Source organism: Oncorhynchus mykiss, chromosome 14, assembly GCF_057628025.1.
Source record: "Oncorhynchus mykiss isolate SJ-2025 chromosome 14, ASM5762802v1, whole genome shotgun sequence".
In the NCBI taxonomy this organism is placed as follows: Eukaryota; Metazoa; Chordata; class Actinopteri; order Salmoniformes; family Salmonidae; genus Oncorhynchus; species Oncorhynchus mykiss.
The window spans coordinates 6,231,006-6,248,904 of record NC_143035.1 but is presented as its reverse complement, the minus strand read 5'-3'; the positions used below and the strand labels follow the sequence as shown (position 1 = coordinate 6,248,904).

At 42.2% G+C, this 17,899-nt stretch overlaps 1 pseudogene; it reads right to left on the bottom strand.

Moving 5' to 3' along the window:
• Positions 1-4,494: 4,494 nt before the first annotated feature.
• Positions 4,495-15,869, bottom strand: LOC149978257 (uncharacterized; annotated as a pseudogene).
• Positions 15,870-17,899: the final 2,030 nt, after the last annotated feature.

Sequence of the window (17,899 nt, the reverse complement as noted above, 5' to 3'; positions counted from 1 at the left end):
GACCAGGGAGTAGAGGGCATGTGACAATACCTCTCTTGTAGTCTCCATCCCCCTGGAGTCACAGTAACCACACACACACACATACACAAACAGCAGACAGAGAAAGAAAGACCCATGCACACACACTCACATGACAACACCCAGAGGCAGACAGACAGACAGATGCAGACAGATGCAGCAAGCATTTCGCTACACCCACAATAACATATGCTAAATATGTGTATGTGACCAATACAATTTGATTTGATGTAGAAACACACACACACATTTACGTAACTGGCCTTTACACAACATAATTGGTGGTGCATTATACTTCTCTTTAAATGTAATGTTGCAGGGAAAGATGAAATCTATTTTCCCATAAACATTCATTACAGAAACATACAATCTTGTGCATAGGGTACAGAATGTACAAAGTCTCCTCTATTCTCCACTTCTGCCCACTCTTAAATTTCTTGAACTACAGTGCCCTCTACTGGTAAGGTTAAGTAAGATGCGGAACAGCTTCCTCCAATACGATCCAGTTCACAACAAGGAAATAGAAAATGCAGACTTTGACTTTGCTAGTTATTATAAAGTGAGTTAATTGGGCGTGGAAATCTATTATTAATATACTCTTAGCTATTCTCAAATAAACTATGCAAAAACAGAAACGTCCCCTTTTCAGTACATTGTCTTTCGAAGATAATTCGTAAAAATCTAAATAACATCACAGATCTTCATTGTAAAGGGTTCAAACACTGTTTCCCATGTTTGTTCAATGAACCATGAACAATTAATGAACATGCACCTGTGGAACGGTAGGTAAGACACTAACAGCTTACAGACGGAAGGCAATCAATTATGAAAACTCAGGATACTAAAAGAGGCCTTTCTACTGACTCTGAAAAACACCAAAAGAAAGATGCCCAGGGTCCCTGCTCATCTGTGTGAACATGCCTTAGGCATGCTGCAAGGAGGCATGAGGACTGCAGATGTGGCCAGGGCAATAAAATGCCATGTCTGTACTGTGAGACGCCAAAGACAAATCAAATCAAATTGTTTTTGTCACATACACATGGTAAGCAGATGTTTAATGCGAGTGTAGCGAAATGCTTGTGATTCTAGTTCCGACCATGCAGTAATATCTAACAAGTAATCTAACAATTTCACAACAACTACCTTTTACACACAAGTGTAAAGGAATGAATAAGAATATGTACATAAAAATATATGGATGAGCAATGGCCGAACGGCATAGGAAAAATGCAGTAGAGTGCAGTATATACATATGAGATGAGTAATGTAGGGTATGTAAACATTATATAAAGTGGCATTGTTTAAAGTGGCTAGTGATACATTTATTACAACAATTTTTTATTATTAAAGTGTCTAGAGATTTGAGTCAGTATGTTGGCAGCAGCCACTCAATGTTGGTGATGTCTGTTTAACAGTCCGGTGGCCTTGAGATAGAAGCTGTTTTTCAACAATGTCGCCTATGGGCACAAACCCACTGTCACTGGACCAGACGGGACAGGCAAAAATGCTCTTCACTGACGAGTCGCGGTTTTGTCTCACCAGGGGTGATGGTCGGATTCGCGTTTATCATCGAAGGAATGAGCGTTACTCCGAGGCTTGTACTCTGGAGCGGGATCGATTTGGAGGTGGAGGGTCGGTCAGTCATGGTCTGGGGGCTGTGTGTCACAGCATCATCGGACTGAGCTTGTTGTCATTGCAGGCAATCTCAACGCTGTGCGTTACAGGGAAGACATCCTCCTCCCTCATGTGGTACCCTTCCTGCAGGCTCATCCTGACATGACCCTCCAGCATGACAATGCAACCAGCCATACTGCTCGTTCCGTGTGTGATTTCCTGCAAGACTGGAATGTCCGTGTTCTGCCATGGCCAGCGAAGTGCCCAGATCTCAATCCCATTGAGAACGTTTGTGACCTGTTGGAGTACTTGCAGGTGCCTTGGTGGAAGAGTGGGGTAACATCTCACAGCAAGAACTGTCAAATCTGGTGCAGTCCATGAGGAGGAGATGCACTGCCAGGTACTTAATGCACCTGGTGGCCACACCAGATACTGACTGTTACTTTTGATTTGGACCCCCCCTTTGTTCAGGGCGATATTATTCAATTTCTGTTAGTCGCATGTCTGTGGAACTTGTTCAGTTTATGTCTCAGTTGTTGCTTCTTGTTATGTTCATACAAATATTTACACATATCAAGTTTGCTGAAAATAAACGCAGTGACAGAGGACGTTTCTTTTTTTGCTGAGTTTATGTACTTTCGAGAAGTACAGAGCAGGCTGCGGCAGGTGTTATAAACTGAAGTTGCATGTATCGTGTGACCGTAAAAACAAGTTATACTTCTCCTAGCAGCAGGATATTATGCTGGAAGCACGATTGTCCCCCTGCAAAGACAGACTAAACTTTGAGAATATTTTTCAGTCTTTTGTTTTTAATATTGTAATATTTACACTAGCATTTATTTTGAAAGTTTACACAAATACTGGTATGTTTAAAGCTATTGTGTAGGCTATTGTGTGTCCCAATGGCACCGGAGTGGATGGCCGGCCGTTTTACGGGCTCCTAACCAATTGTGTTATTCTGTGTATTTTATTAACGTTTTGTAACTTTTTTGGACATAATGTTTCTTCTTCTGTCTCTTATATCGGAAAATAGCTTCTGGATATCAGAACAGCTTTTACTCACCTCAGACTCGAGAAAGACATTTTCTTGAATGAATTCGAGGCAAAACATTTCCGACCTTTCCCGGACCAGGTCCAAATCCCGTCATTCGCATGAAGAGGCGATGCTGATACAGAGGCCGCATATCCGGGTGCTTGTTGAGGATTCATATGCAGGTTGATAAGTAACCTTTTGTCACAGGTACTAGGAGTGGTGTGTAGGAGTCAGGCGCAGAGAGCAGAGGGTTCGGTAATTAGTATGATTTATTCTTCGGCACAAAGCTGTCTCGCCAAATTACAGGGCGAATAACACTGACCAGCCCAAACACAGGACAAACAGTCCGGAGAAAACAACAACGAGAACACATCCACATCCACAACCGACAGAGAACAAAATAATCCCGCACAAACCTAAGCGGGCATAACAGGCTTAAATAGACAAAAATCAAGAAACACAAAAAGGAACAGGTGCAACTAATAAGACTAAACTAACAGAAAACGAAAAAGGAATCGGTGGCGGCTAGTAGACCGGCGACGACGACCACCGAGCACCGCCCGAACAGGCAGGGGTGACACCTTTACCATTTGCCCTACTGGCGAAGGTGCAATCACTGTAGAATAAACTTGATGACCTTGGTTCGAGACTATATAATATAATATAATATCTTATCTTTCACTGAGTTGTGGCTGAACGAGGACATGGAGAACATACAGTTGGCTGGCTTTTCCGTGCATCGGCAAGACAGAACTGCAACCTCCGGGAATACAAGGGTTGGGGGTCTGTGTCTATTTGTCATTAACAGCTGATGCACAATCTTTAATATTAAGGAAGTCTCTAGGTTTTGCTTGCCTGAGATACAGTACCTCATGAGAAGTTGTAGACCACACGATTTACCAAGAGAGCTTTCATCTATATTTCTCATAGCTGTCTATTTACCTCCACAAACTGATACAGGCACAAAGACCTCACTCAACGAGCTGTGTAAGGCCATAAATAAACAAAAGAATGCTCACCCAGAAGTGCCGCTCCTAGTGTCCGGGGACGTTAATGCAGGAAAATGTAAATCCGTTTTACCTAAATTCTATCATCATGTCACATGCAACCAGGGGGAAAAATAACTCTAGACCACCTTTACTCCACACACAGAGACAAGTACAAAGCTCTCCCTCGCCCTCCATTTGACATATCTGAACATAATTCTATGTACCAGTGACTCGCTCAATACGGAAGTGGTCTTTTGACTCTGATACTAAGCTACAGGACTATTTTGCTTGCACAGACTGGAATATGTTCCAGGATTCATCGAATGGCATTAAGGAGTATACCACATCAGTCACCAGCTTTATCAATAAGTGCATCAACGACGTCATCCCCACAGTAGACGTAGGTACATATGCCAACCAGAAGCCATGGATTACAGGCAACACTTCTAAGAAATCCTACTATTCCCGCAGACAAACCATCAAACAGCCAAAAAGTCAATACAGGACTAAGATTGAATCCAATTACACTGGCTCTGACTGTCACGCCTGCTCCCGCTCTTCCTCCCTCTTGTGCTCGAGAGCACAAGACTACCCAACATTACGCACTCAAGCCACTTTCAGTACGCACATCTGCCTTTCCCCGTAACGCACATCAGAGCTCATTGGACTCACATGGTCTCAATTACTTGTGTAGTTTCCTAGCTCTGACCCCTGCTTCGGGATTGTTTGTCATATGTTCTTCTTTACCCGTGTGCTGACGCTGTTCCTGTCGTGTTCTTTGCCCATTCCTGAATAAATGTTTGACTCCACGTACCTGTTTCTCCTGTCCGGTGTCGGTCCTTACAGAATCCTGAAGCCGTCACACGAAGCATCGGGGAGTAGTGGCATTCCAGTTGGAGGTGACATCGGTTCTGGGTTGCCACCGATGGAACTGGGGGTGCCTAGCCAGCTCGTCGGGCATCCACGCCTAGCTGGCTCGAGAGGTTTCCTTTCCCCGGTTGGCTCGAAAAGCGCCCATCCCAAGTTGGGCCTCAGCCGGATTGCCAGGTCTTGTTCACCCAGCCGGCTCGTCAGACTGTCATGTCTCCGTCGGATCATCGGGCTTCCACATCGCAGCGGGATCGACAGGCGTTCATGCCTCAGCCGGCTTGCCAGGCTCCCACGCCCCTGCCTGTTCGTCGGGAGTTTACCCCCAGCCAGCTTGCCCGGCGCCCATGTCTCGGCTGGCTCTCCCAGGTGGGACTCCGGGCGCCCCTAGAGGGGAGGGGGGTTGGGGGGGGTACTGTCATGCCTGCTTCTGCTCTTCCTCCCTCTGGCACTCGAGGGTGCCAGATGTTCCAACATTACGCACTCAAGCCACTTTCAGTATGCACACCTGCCTTTCCCTGTCACGCGCATCAGCGCTCATTGGACTCACGTGGACTCAATTGCTTGTGTAATTTTCTTCCCTTTATCTGTCTTTTCCCTAGCTCTGTTCCCTGTTTCGAGATTGTTTGTCAGATGTCCTTGTTTACCGGTGTGGTAACCTGTCATGTTCTTTGTCCGTTCCTGAATAAATGTTTGACTCTTCGTACCTGCTTCTCCTGTCCGGCGTCAATCCTTACACTGACGCTCGTCGGATGTGGCAGGGCTTGCAAACTATTACAGATTACAAACCCAGCCGTAAGCTGCCCAGTGACACGAGCCTACCAGATGAGCTAAATTACTTATATGCTTGCATCGAGACAAGCAACACTGAACCATGCATGAGAGCATTAGCTGTGCCGGACAACTGTAATCACGCTCTCCATAGCCGATGTGAGTAAGATCTTTAAACAGGTCAACATTCTCGAGGCCAGATGGATTACCAGGACGCACACTCAGAGCATGCACTGACCAACTGGCAAGTGCCTTCACTGGCATTTTCAACCTTTCCCTGGCCGAGTCTGTAATGCCTACATGTTTCAAGCAGACCACCATAGTCCAAGAATGCCAAGGTAACCTGCCTAAATGACTACGCCCCGTAGCACTCACATATGTAGCCTAAGGTGCTTTGAAAGGCATGGCTCACATCAACACCATCATCCCAGAAACCCTATACACACTACAATTCCAATACCGCCCCAACATATCCACAGATGACACAATCTCCATGGCACTCCACACTGCCCTTTCCCACCTGGACAAAACTAACATCTATGTGAGAATGTTGTTCGTTGGCTATAGCTCAGCATTCAACACCATAGTGCCCTCAAAGCTAAGTACCCTGGCACTAAACACCTCCCTCTGCAACTGGATCCTAGACTTCCTGATGGGTGTCGTGGAATATTCTAATCAAGTGAGAAAGACTTTGTCATTTCCTCAAACAATCATCTTTATTCAATATTGATTCATTATTGCAATAAGGAAACCGTTGACCCAACAGTCCGAAGTGTGTGTTGCCGAGAGCTGTTGCTGATAATAAAAAAAATGGAGATCTTATATAGGACCTAAAAATACTTAGTCAGGGCTGATTCCACCCCTCCCAAAAGCCACCATGGTCCATCTCCTGCACGGGGTGTTGTTTTAACCCCAACCTGGCTTAGTATCTCAGATGCCAGGAAGATGAGACAATGAGGGATTTTTCTAAACTCTTCCAGGCTATCTCTATCTCAGGTCACACACACCACATCTTGTCTATGGAATATCGACTTTAGGTTTTTATCACAAGTCATTGTCAGTTCAAGCTATCTCTAGCAGAACCCATTTACTTGACCATATGCCCAGACTAACTGCAAGAAGCTAGAGTGGAAACCATCCCTTTACAGAAACACAGCGTTTAAAAAACAGAAATGTCTTACTATTTGTTAAGTATATAATCATTAACTATTAATATCAAACAAATCAGGTAAAAACATAATTTTTCTATCACACAGGCCACCACCAGGTGGTAAGGGTAGGCAAAAACACATTTGCCACACTGATACTCAACACTGGGGGCCCCTCAGGGGTGCATAGTTAGTCCCCTCCTGTACTCCCTGTTCATCCACGGCTGCGTGACCACGCACTACTCCAACACCATCATTAAGTTTGTTGATGACACAACGGTGGTAGGCCTGATCACTGACAACGAGACAGCCTATAGGGCTGGGGTCAGAGTCTTAGCAGTGTGGTGCCAGGACAACAACCTCTCCCACATCATGAGCAAGACAAAGGAGCTGATCATGTACTAAAGGAAAAGGAGGGCCGAGCACACCACCATTCACATTGACGGGTCTGTAGTGGAGCGGTTTAAGAGCTTCAAATTCCTTGTTGTCCACATCACTAAAAAACTATCACGGTCCAAACACACCAAGACAGTCACGAAGAGGGCACAACAATGCCTATTCCCCCTCAGGAGACTGAAAAGACTTGGCATGGGTTCTCAGATCCTCAGAAAGTTATACAGCTGCATCATCGAGAGCATCCTTACTGGTTGCATCGCCGCTTGGTATGGCAACTGCTTGGCATCTGACCGCAAGGCGCTACAGATGGAGACTGTGTTTTACGGCCTGCTGCTGACTTCTCACTCTCTATAGACAAATACACAATGTGAACAACGATGGACAGGCATACCTGTTAATGACCTAGATCAGTGTTTCCCAAACTCGGTCCTCGGGACCCCAAGGGTGCATGTTTTGGATTTTGCCCTAGCACTACAAGGCTCATACAAATAATTAACTGATTATCAAGCTTTGATTATTTTAATCAGCTGTGTAGTGGTAGGGCAAAACCCAAAACGTGCACCCCTTGGGTCCCCAGGACCAAGTTAGGTTAATCTAGGTCAGCGTATCCCAAATGGCAGTGGCATGTATGGATGGATGCCGAGGGAAGCCTGGTTTCCCCCAAAAATATTAATATTTTGTCTCTCTGTGCTTCCTTTCTTTCTATTCGCTGTATGTATCTCACAGGAGAAAGCATTAGTGAGCAAAACGGCACCCCTCTGTCTCTCTACTTGTAGGAAATCTCTCTGATGCTGTCAAATGAGTATGACATTGTTGCCCGTAGCATTGAAGGTAAGGGAAGCCAGCTAGCCTTTGGCCTCCTTTGATACAAAAAAAGTATAAACAATTTGCCAATCAGCATTGAGTAAAACTGAGCAAGCTCAACTGTGAATGGTCCTGGCACACCCCAAAAAAAGTGTCAAGGAAGCCAGCTTGGATTTTGGCGTTACTCCTATCAAATCCCATTGAGAGCATGCGTCACTGACAGAAAAACTTGAAGTGTTGCATTTCCTTGTGTTGTTGTCCTCCAGTGGCTAGCTAGCTAGCTAAAATGGACCCTTTCCTAAATTAGCCATGGATGGAGATAGGGATTTGGACTTGTGGTTTTTCTTAATTCTCCATACTGGCCAATGACTATAACGGAAATTCTGATCCAAAAATGAATTCATACATTGATGTGCCCCTGGCCTGCGAGGATAGACGTTCAATATGTAGCTAGATGTAGAAGGCTAATGTTAAGGAGAAGTGGATCTAAAATTCCATGCATAACAGTTGTATCTTTTAGCAATGTTTATTATGAGTATTTCTGTAAATTGATGTGGCTCTGCAAAATCACTGGATGTTTTGGAACTACTGAACATAACGCGTCAATGTAAACTCAGATTTTTTTCGACTTTAGGTTTTTATCACAAGTCATTGTCAGTTCAAGCTATCTCTAGCAGAACCCATTTACTTGACCATATGCCCAGACTAACTGCAAGAAGCTAGAGTGGAAACCATCCCTTTACAGAAACACAGCGTTTAAAAAACAGAAATGTCTTACTATTTGTTAAGTATATAATCATTAACTATTAATATCAAACAAATCAGGTAAAAACATAATTTTTCTATCACACAGGCCACCACCAGGTGGTAAGGGTAGGCAAAAACACATTTGCCACACTGATACTCAACACTGGGGGCCCCTCAGGGGTGCATAGTTAGTCCCCTCCTGTACTCCCTGTTCATCCACGGCTGCGTGACCACGCACTACTCCAACACCATCATTAAGTTTGTTGATGACACAACGGTGGTAGGCCTGATCACTGACAACGAGACAGCCTATAGGGCTGGGGTCAGAGTCTTAGCAGTGTGGTGCCAGGACAACAACCTCTCCCACATCATGAGCAAGACAAAGGAGCTGATCATGTACTAAAGGAAAAGGAGGGCCGAGCACACCACCATTCACATTGACGGGTCTGTAGTGGAGCGGTTTAAGAGCTTCAAATTCCTTGTTGTCCACATCACTAAAAAACTATCACGGTCCAAACACACCAAGACAGTCACGAAGAGGGCACAACAATGCCTATTCCCCCTCAGGAGACTGAAAAGACTTGGCATGGGTTCTCAGATCCTCAGAAAGTTATACAGCTGCATCATCGAGAGCATCCTTACTGGTTGCATCGCCGCTTGGTATGGCAACTGCTTGGCATCTGACCGCAAGGCGCTACAGATGGAGACTGTGTTTTACGGCCTGCTGCTGACTTCTCACTCTCTATAGACAAATACACAATGTGAACAACGATGGACAGGCATACCTGTTAATGACCTAGATCAGTGTTTCCCAAACTCGGTCCTCGGGACCCCAAGGGTGCATGTTTTGGATTTTGCCCTAGCACTACAAGGCTCATACAAATAATTAACTGATTATCAAGCTTTGATTATTTTAATCAGCTGTGTAGTGGTAGGGCAAAACCCAAAACGTGCACCCCTTGGGTCCCCAGGACCAAGTTAGGTTAATCTAGGTCAGCGTATCCCAAATGGCAGTGGCATGTATGGATGGATGCCGAGGGAAGCCTGGTTTCCCCAAAAAATATTAATATTTTGTCTCTCTGTGCTTCCTTTCTTTCTATTCGCTGTATGTATCTCACAGGAGAAAGCATTAGTGAGCAAAACGGCACCCCTCTGTCTCTCTACTTGTAGGAAATCTCTCTGATGCTGTCAAATGAGTATGACATTGTTGCCCGTAGCATTGAAGGTAAGGGAAGCCAGCGAGCCTTTGGCCTCCTTTGATACAAAAAAAGTATAAACAATTTGCCAATCAGCATTGAGTAAAACTGAGCAAGCTCAACTGTGAATGGTCCTGGCACACCCCAAAAAAAGTGTCAAGGAAGCCAGCTTGGATTTTGGCGTTACTCCTATCAAATCCCATTGAGAGCATGCGTCACTGACAGAAAAACTTGAAGTGTTGCATTTCCTTGTGTTGTTGTCCTCCGGTGGCTAGCTAGCTAGCTAAAATGGACCCTTTCCTAAATTAGCCATGGATGGAGATAGGGATTTGGACTTGTGGTTTTTCTTAATTCTCCATACTGGCCAATGACTATAACGGAAATTCTGATCCAAAAATGAATTCATACATTGATGTGCCCCTGGCCTGCGAGGATAGACGTTCAATATGTAGCTAGATGTAGAAGGCTAATGTTAAGGAGAAGTGGATCTAAAATTCCATGCATAACAGTTGTATCTTTTAGCAATGTTTATTATGAGTATTTCTGTAAATTGATGTGGCTCTGCAAAATCACTGGATGTTTTGGAACTACTGAACATAACGCGTCAATGTAAACTCAGATTTTTGGATATAAATATGAACTTTACCGAACAAAACATACATGTATTGTGTAACATGAAGTCCTATGAGTGTCATCTGATGAAGATCAATAAAGGTTAGTCATTCATTTTATAATTCTATCTTTTCGTGACTCCTCTCTTTGGCTGGAAAAATGGCTGTGTTTTTCTGTGACTTGGCTCTGACCTAACATAATCATTTGGTGTGCTTTCGTCGTAAAGCCTTTTTGAAATCGGACACGGTGGCTGGATTTACAACAAGTGTATCTTTAAAATGGTGTAAAATACTTGTATGTTTGAGGAATTTTAATTATGGGATTTCTGTTGTTTTTAAATTTGACGCCCTGCAGTTTCACTGGCTGTTGACGAGGTGGGACGCTAGCATCCCACATACCCTAGTGAAGTTAATCTTATTTTTTGTAGAATCTACAAATATTGAGGACACAGGAGTTATAAATTTGTATGAATTATGTAATGAGGGCCTTCCCAGAAGCTCTATCAGTGAGCAAGGACAGCCATGTGAGTCAGATTCATATAGTGATGTTATTCCAACATGTAACTATTTTCCCAATCATCTTGAGGGTAAAGCTTTCCTGTTTTGACATTTCTGAAAAAAACATCCGCTTTCAAAGAATGTCACAAAGATTACTTAAAGCAAACGGCGTGACTCCAAATCAGCAATTTGGCAAAGTAATTTCACAGTTGGATGCAGTGAAAACAGGACAGACTACACAACCATTGTTTTAACAGAGACTTCAAAACAGTGATATGTGTGACGTAGACTCTCTTGTGGAGGAAATGCTACCTGCACATTTCTAAGCCAATGATCTCCTCCACATTTAAAGTGTATTCTCTCAAAATTGTAGTCAGTGCAAGAAAGCCATGTATAGCCAGGGTAAAAAAACAAATAGTTGAACCAAGTCATATTTCAGAAAGAGGCATCAGAGTTCCTTTCACCACAAGCATCCTAAGAAAGGATCAATTTGTGTTGGTGTTCCCTGCATCTTTTGCTAGTCAGGAATTACAGAGTCTGTCATGACAAAGAGGTTATGCCAAATGTGCCTGGAACGGTGCACAATTGGTGGTATTTTGAGCATGTGATAGTGCCTGTGAACTTAAAGACAGTTATAGCCATAGAAATGCAACATATACTGTAGTTAGTAGCAGGAATTGCATTAAATTACATCTTAAAATGATGGATTTCTTGAGCCAGTATGAAAAATAATTAAAGGATACATGATCTAGCAATGCATGGATATGTGGTTGATGCGACACTAAACTGCATAATTTTCTCATCGGTGCCCCAATTTTAGAAAACAGACAGATGGTAGTAGTTGTGGTGTTCATGTGTGCTTAGTCTCTAAAGCAGTCTTATTAGAGGGCAATGTGAATAAGCTTAGTCACAATGGCATGCGAGGATATGTTTTATGAGTTATCAGAGAAGATTACTACATAATACATTTAAAACTCTACAAAAATGCCTTTGCTGACCTTGATAGATAACCATCACGTTTCTGTATTAAATAGTATCTTTCCATCTTGTCTCCGTTATTGGTTTTGAAAACTTGGTTAAGCTGTCTAGGACTCCCCGCAACAGCCAGTGAAAGTGCAGGGCGCCAAATTCCAAACAACAGAAATCTCATAATTAAAATTCCTCAAGCATACAAGTATTTTACACCATTTTAAAGATAACATTCCCGTTAATCCAGCCACAGTGACTGATTTCAAAAAGGATTTACAGCGAAAGCATCACAAACGATTATGTTAGGGCACCACCAAGCCACAGAAAAACACAGCCATTTTTCCAGCCAAAGAGAGGAGTCACAAAAAGCAGAAAGAGATAAAATTAATCACTAACCTTTGATGATCTTCATCAGATGACACTCATAGGACTTCATGTTACACAATACATGCATGTTTGGATTGATAAAGTTAATATTTAAATAAAAAAATCTGAGTTTACATTGGCGCTTTACATTCAGTAGTTCTAAAACATGCGGTGATTTTGAGAGAGCCACATCAATTAACAGAAATACTCATAATAAACATTGATAAAGATACGACTATTATACATGGACCTTTAAATAAACGTCTCCTTAATGCAACCGCTGTGTCAGATTTCAAAAACACTTTACGGAGAAAGCAAACCATGCAATAATCTGAGTACAGCCTTTAGACAACAAAGCAGCCCAAAAGATACCCGCCATATTGGGTAGTCAACATTACTCAGAAATAGCATTTTAAATATTTAGTTACCTTTGATTATTTTCATCAGAATGCACTCCCAGGAATCCCAGTTCCACAATAAATGTTTGATTTGTTCGATAATGTCCATCAGTTATGTCCAAATATCTTCTTTTGTTAGGGCATTTAGTAAACAAATCCAAAAGCTTGTTCAGGTCGCACTGAACGTCGGACGAAAAGTTTAAAAGGTTCCGTTACAGCCTAGAAACTTGCCAAACTAAGTATGGAATCAATCTTTAGGATGTTTTTAACATAAAACTTCATTAATGTTCCAACCGGACAATTCCTTTGTCTGTACAAATGAAGTGGAACGTAGCTACCTTTCACGTGAGCGCGCCAGACCGAGGCTGTAGCACTCTGCCAGACCACTCACTCAAAGAGCTCTTATGAGCCCCTCCTTTAGAGTAGAATCCTCAAAATAGGTTCTAAATACTGTTGACATCTAGTGGAAGCCTTGGAAAGTGAAACATAACTAATATCCCACTGTATCTTCAATGGGGGCTGAATTGAAAAACTACAAAACTCAGATTTCCCACTTCCTGGTTGGATTTTCTCTCAGGGTTTTGCCTGACATATTAGTTCTGTTATACTCACAGACATCATTCAAACAGTTTTAGAAACTTCAGTGTTTTCTATCCAAATGTACTAATTATATGCATATTCTAGCTTTTACGGCGGAGTAGCAGGCAACTTAATTTGGGCACGTTTTTCATCCAAGCTACCCAATACTGCCCCCTACCCCAAAGAAGTTAATAGGCCTTTATGGAACAAAGTGCTGCTGGATAATTAAGACACAGTCCCCCTCCAAAACGAACCATATTTGGTTATTAGAGGGCCTACTGAGTATTTTCCACCCCACTTGGTAGAAATGACTGGTAGAAATGTTCTCTCTCTAAAGCCCAATATTCTCAACATACCAGTCTCAACATTTAATTTTTTCATAAATTACTTATTGCATTTTCTTGTTGGCACAATAACAGTGGCCATTGACAACAACAAAAAATATATAATTTGAATGAGCTATCCAAAATAAGCAATGTTTTGAAATGCAGGGTTTTATTTTTGAAGGTTTCCTCATTACAACACTATAGTGATGTAATCGTTTCTACTGCTGGCAGAATACTAGTAAGGACATTTACAGATTTTCTTTGTTATGTGGCTACTTGCTAGCTAACGTTATTGTGAATAATGTTTTGGATTATCTATTACAAAACATTTGCGGCATCGTTTATAAAATGGATATCATTGTCTCGCTGTGTTTTTTATAACGTTAGACCATCAGACTGGGGCTCCCAAGTTGCGCAGCAGTCTAAGGATCTCAAAACATGAAGGACCACACACCAGAAGTCAAGATTCTCTGTCCCGAAGTCAAGAACAAAGCAGTTTTAAAAGCAGAAGAAAGGGACATTATTGAATCCAATTCTCTCAGGGATTCTTCTTCGACTGGACCATCAAATGACAAGAAAGCCGTGAAAAGCTCAGACAGACATTCCAATATGTCCAATAAAATCACCAAGTGTGCCTAAATCTGAACAGCCTGCAGTGGCAGGAGCCTCAGGCTCTTCCACTAACCAGATAACTGGGAAGTCACAACAATACTCAGGTAAACCTTCTGAACCATTGTTTGAAGGCAAAGAAGAACCAGAATGCTTAAAGTCTGAGACCTCGACCTCTATAACCATTCCAAATGAAGCTCAGACGAGCTGCACTGGAGAAGCAGAAAATGGTGTATTGGAAGAGCAAGAAACAGAGTCTATGACAGCGAAAAAACGTATTTTGACAAAGAAAAATAAACAACCAGGGTCCGCACAATCACTACTATACAACTCTCTCCCTCACCCCCTAAAGCCTACAGTGCAAGAGTCAGCTCTCAAAAACAAGATAAAAAAGCAATACAATTAGGGAAATATTACTTAAAATAAGCTAAATTATCTGCCAACAGAACAGGAAAATTTTACTTGACAAGACTTTTTAAACAAGTAAAAATATCTAGTCTCAAAGAACGTACAGATATCTTAAAAATAGTGCATTCAGACTAAAAACAAGTCATTTGTCTGGATACAAAGAAAAGATTTAAGAATAATTCTCAATATGTAGGAAAATGTGCTTAAATTTAGCAAATGCTAGTGCCATCATCTTGAAATAAGGCTATATGTTTAGTAAATATATCTAAAACCAGTACAGCTACACTAAAAACAAGTACATTTGTCTGGATACAAAGAAAAGATTTAAGAATCATTTTGAGATATGTAGGAAAATGTGCTTAAATTTAGAATCCAATGCTATTGCAATCAACTTGAAATAAGGCAATATTCCCAGGAATTTACAGAGAAATTGTGCTTAAAATAAGTAATCCTGACTAAGATAAATGCACTTGTATTACTACTAGAATTCTAATTTCTTTTCACTTCTTTATTGAGTATATCGAGAGGCGGATATGGGCAGAACAGGATGCAAAAACAACAACAAAGGCCATTGGTGGTCAAGGTGAAAATGGAAGACCAATGGGAACATAACAAACAACAGTGCTTTAAACCTTCTTATAATAAACAACAAACGCCCTGCCTATTTATTAAAGGTTCTCGGATCAGTTCTCGGATGGGCCAATACACACAGTTTTGTTATAGGGACCAGAAAAAGAAAAAAAAATGGTATTGTGCAACCCTAGTCAGTAATGAACTTTTTTCACACGGCCATAGCCTTTTTTATACGAAGAAGTCACGTCCCGGTCGTGGATGGCATCCGAGAGGACTTCTGTCTGCAGCACAGAGAGGAGTGTCGCAATGCACTTGGGATATGTGAGGTGAAAGGCGTAATAACATGCCATGAGATACTGGCATAGATGTCCTCTTTTGGGAAGGTCACCACAGGCATGGTTCTAATGGCCTGTATGCAGTTGGTTTCGCAGACAATCAGGACAGGGCTGAAGAGTGGTCTCGCCTGAAGAAAGGTGTTGGGGTCTTCTGCAGACTGACACAAACACAAAGAGACAAACAAATATGACCACAAAGACAATTCACACTCTTTGTATGTTATGGTTAAGTAATGAAAATGCTAATACATGCACACATTTCTTACCTCAAGGATGTGAAGCATAGCCTCACTTGCATGTCCTAACTTCTTCGGTGGAGCCACAGGTGATGGCAACATATCTGGTAAAGCCTTCATCATGGCGATTGAGTGCTTCACTGTTAAAAACTAAAATGGTTTCATTTGATTTACTGCAGCCAGTTATTTAAACAAAAATGTATCCGTTCATGGGATTCTCCATTGTCAACAGAGCCAGTAAATACCTTCGTCCAGCTTCATGACCTTTTTGAACACTCCATAAGATCGTGCCTTGTTGTAAAGGGTCCCCCAGTGGGTCTTCAGTTCAGCTATGAAGCGGGAGTTGCCTCGATCAAGGATCCGCCGGAGTTCATCCATAACCTCAGACAGACAGTGTAAGACTCTGTCTATCTATCTAGCTGGAGGCGTAGGAAGCATTAGCCTGCTTACTATCAGACCGAATTCTTGCAAGCTCACTGTTTTACATTTGCCCAAAGTAGTTTACCCCCGTCCCTGCTATAGCTTCTCACGCTGCTCAGTTCCCACACTGTATCTTATTTGAGATTCTGTGTTAACCAAGCTAAAGAAGTATAGGCCTACTTAAAATGAATACATTTCCTTACATGATCCAGTTCTCTGAAACTTGAAGTATCTTGGTAGGCATGTCTTGCTCCTTAGTAGCATCAGAGTCGATGAAGGCCCGTCTTGCTTAGAATGCAAGGTCCAGGAGCTGGGAAACATCCTTCTGGTTGGGTCTGGCCTTGGTTTTGTACATCTCCTGTAGAGTTTTATAATGTCTCGCCTAGTTCTGTAGGCTCTGAGTAGTTTCTGATGCCAGAAAACATAACAAACCTGACCAATTAACATTTAAAAATGTAGACTGAAATTAAGACCAGTGATTCCGCTGCTACTACCCCCCAAACCTCTCATTCCACAGGAAACACTGAAGACTAAATAGTCACTTTGTTTCTAGTTCCTCATTTAGAGTAGTAGTAGAAGTTGCATTTACATGGAAACACTACCCACTATTTCAATTTGTGTACTTAAAACCCAACTGTTCAACCTCTGGGGTGCTGCGTCTAGATTGTGGGGATCTCTCCAAGATCAGGGTTGAGGAGGTGGATTCGTCCGTCTCATCAGTGGACATCTCCTGGCTGCTCTGAAATCTAAGGCTTCGTGCCCTCTTTCTTGAAGGGGTCGCTCCCTGCTTCTTTTTGGGGGTTGTCACATTCTGAATCCTTTTCAAAAGATGCTTCTTCACAGATTCCTAACAAACAACAAACATTATACTTGTCATGAACTAGAAATGTCCAGCTTCAGGATACTACATTCAATGTCAAAAAAATTGCAGGATCTGAGAACACATGCCACTGCATTTGTGATAAATGCCAGAGCCAAGCATCGTCTCTCACAGGTAAGATGCTTTTTCATGCCCAGAGCACAGAATTTGGTTTGTTACATTATGCAGAGAATCTTGTGGTTCAGTGACGGTTGAGTTCATTTTCAGTGCTAGGTTGTCCACCTTACTATTGTTGATCCCTTATGTCCTTATGTTAATGAATATTGTCATAAGCAAATCTGAATATCATAGGTATACATGGTGTGTTCCAACCTCCATGATGGATGGATGGATGGGTGTCTGTCTGTCTGTCTGTCTGTCTGTCTGTCTGTCTGTCTGTCTGTCTGTCTGTCTGTCTGGTTTAGATGCAGAGGAAATTCCAATTGCTCGAACCATATGCAGGATGAAATGTTGAGGATCAAAATACATTTTCATCAAAGACAAAGTATTTGATTATGTACCATTCGTCAAAAGTCTAGAACAGTTCTTATCACACCCAATGATTTTGTCTATGGTTGAAAAGGGACCCCAGATGTGTAGGGAAGTTTTTTTTCATGACATTGTTGATGGTGCTCTTCTAAAATCACATCCCTTATTTTCAGATAAACCAAAGGCATTGCAGATTGTTCTGTACATGGATGAAATAAATTTGTAATCCACTAGGATCCTTTGCATCAAAAAACAAGTTGTTAATGGTGTACTACACCCTAGGAAATATAAATCCAAAATACAGGTCTAAACTGGCAGCTATCAGGCTACTTGCCATGGCTAGATAGCAGACCGTCAATCTGGTGTAGATGTAATATTGAATAGAATCAAGGAAAATATGGATGCATTGTACAGTGGGGTTAAAATGCTAACTATTAACGGAGAGAAAACGATACATGGTGCCATGGTCTCTCTCTGTGGAGACACCCTGGCACAACATGAACCAGCAGGGTTCAAAGAGGGTGTGGGCTTTGCCTACAGTAAGTGCAGACACTGAGTGTTCTTTTGAGGACATGCAGTCACACTTCAATGAGGATGCATATACTAAAAGGGCATTGGAGAAGCATGTCAGACAGTGTGA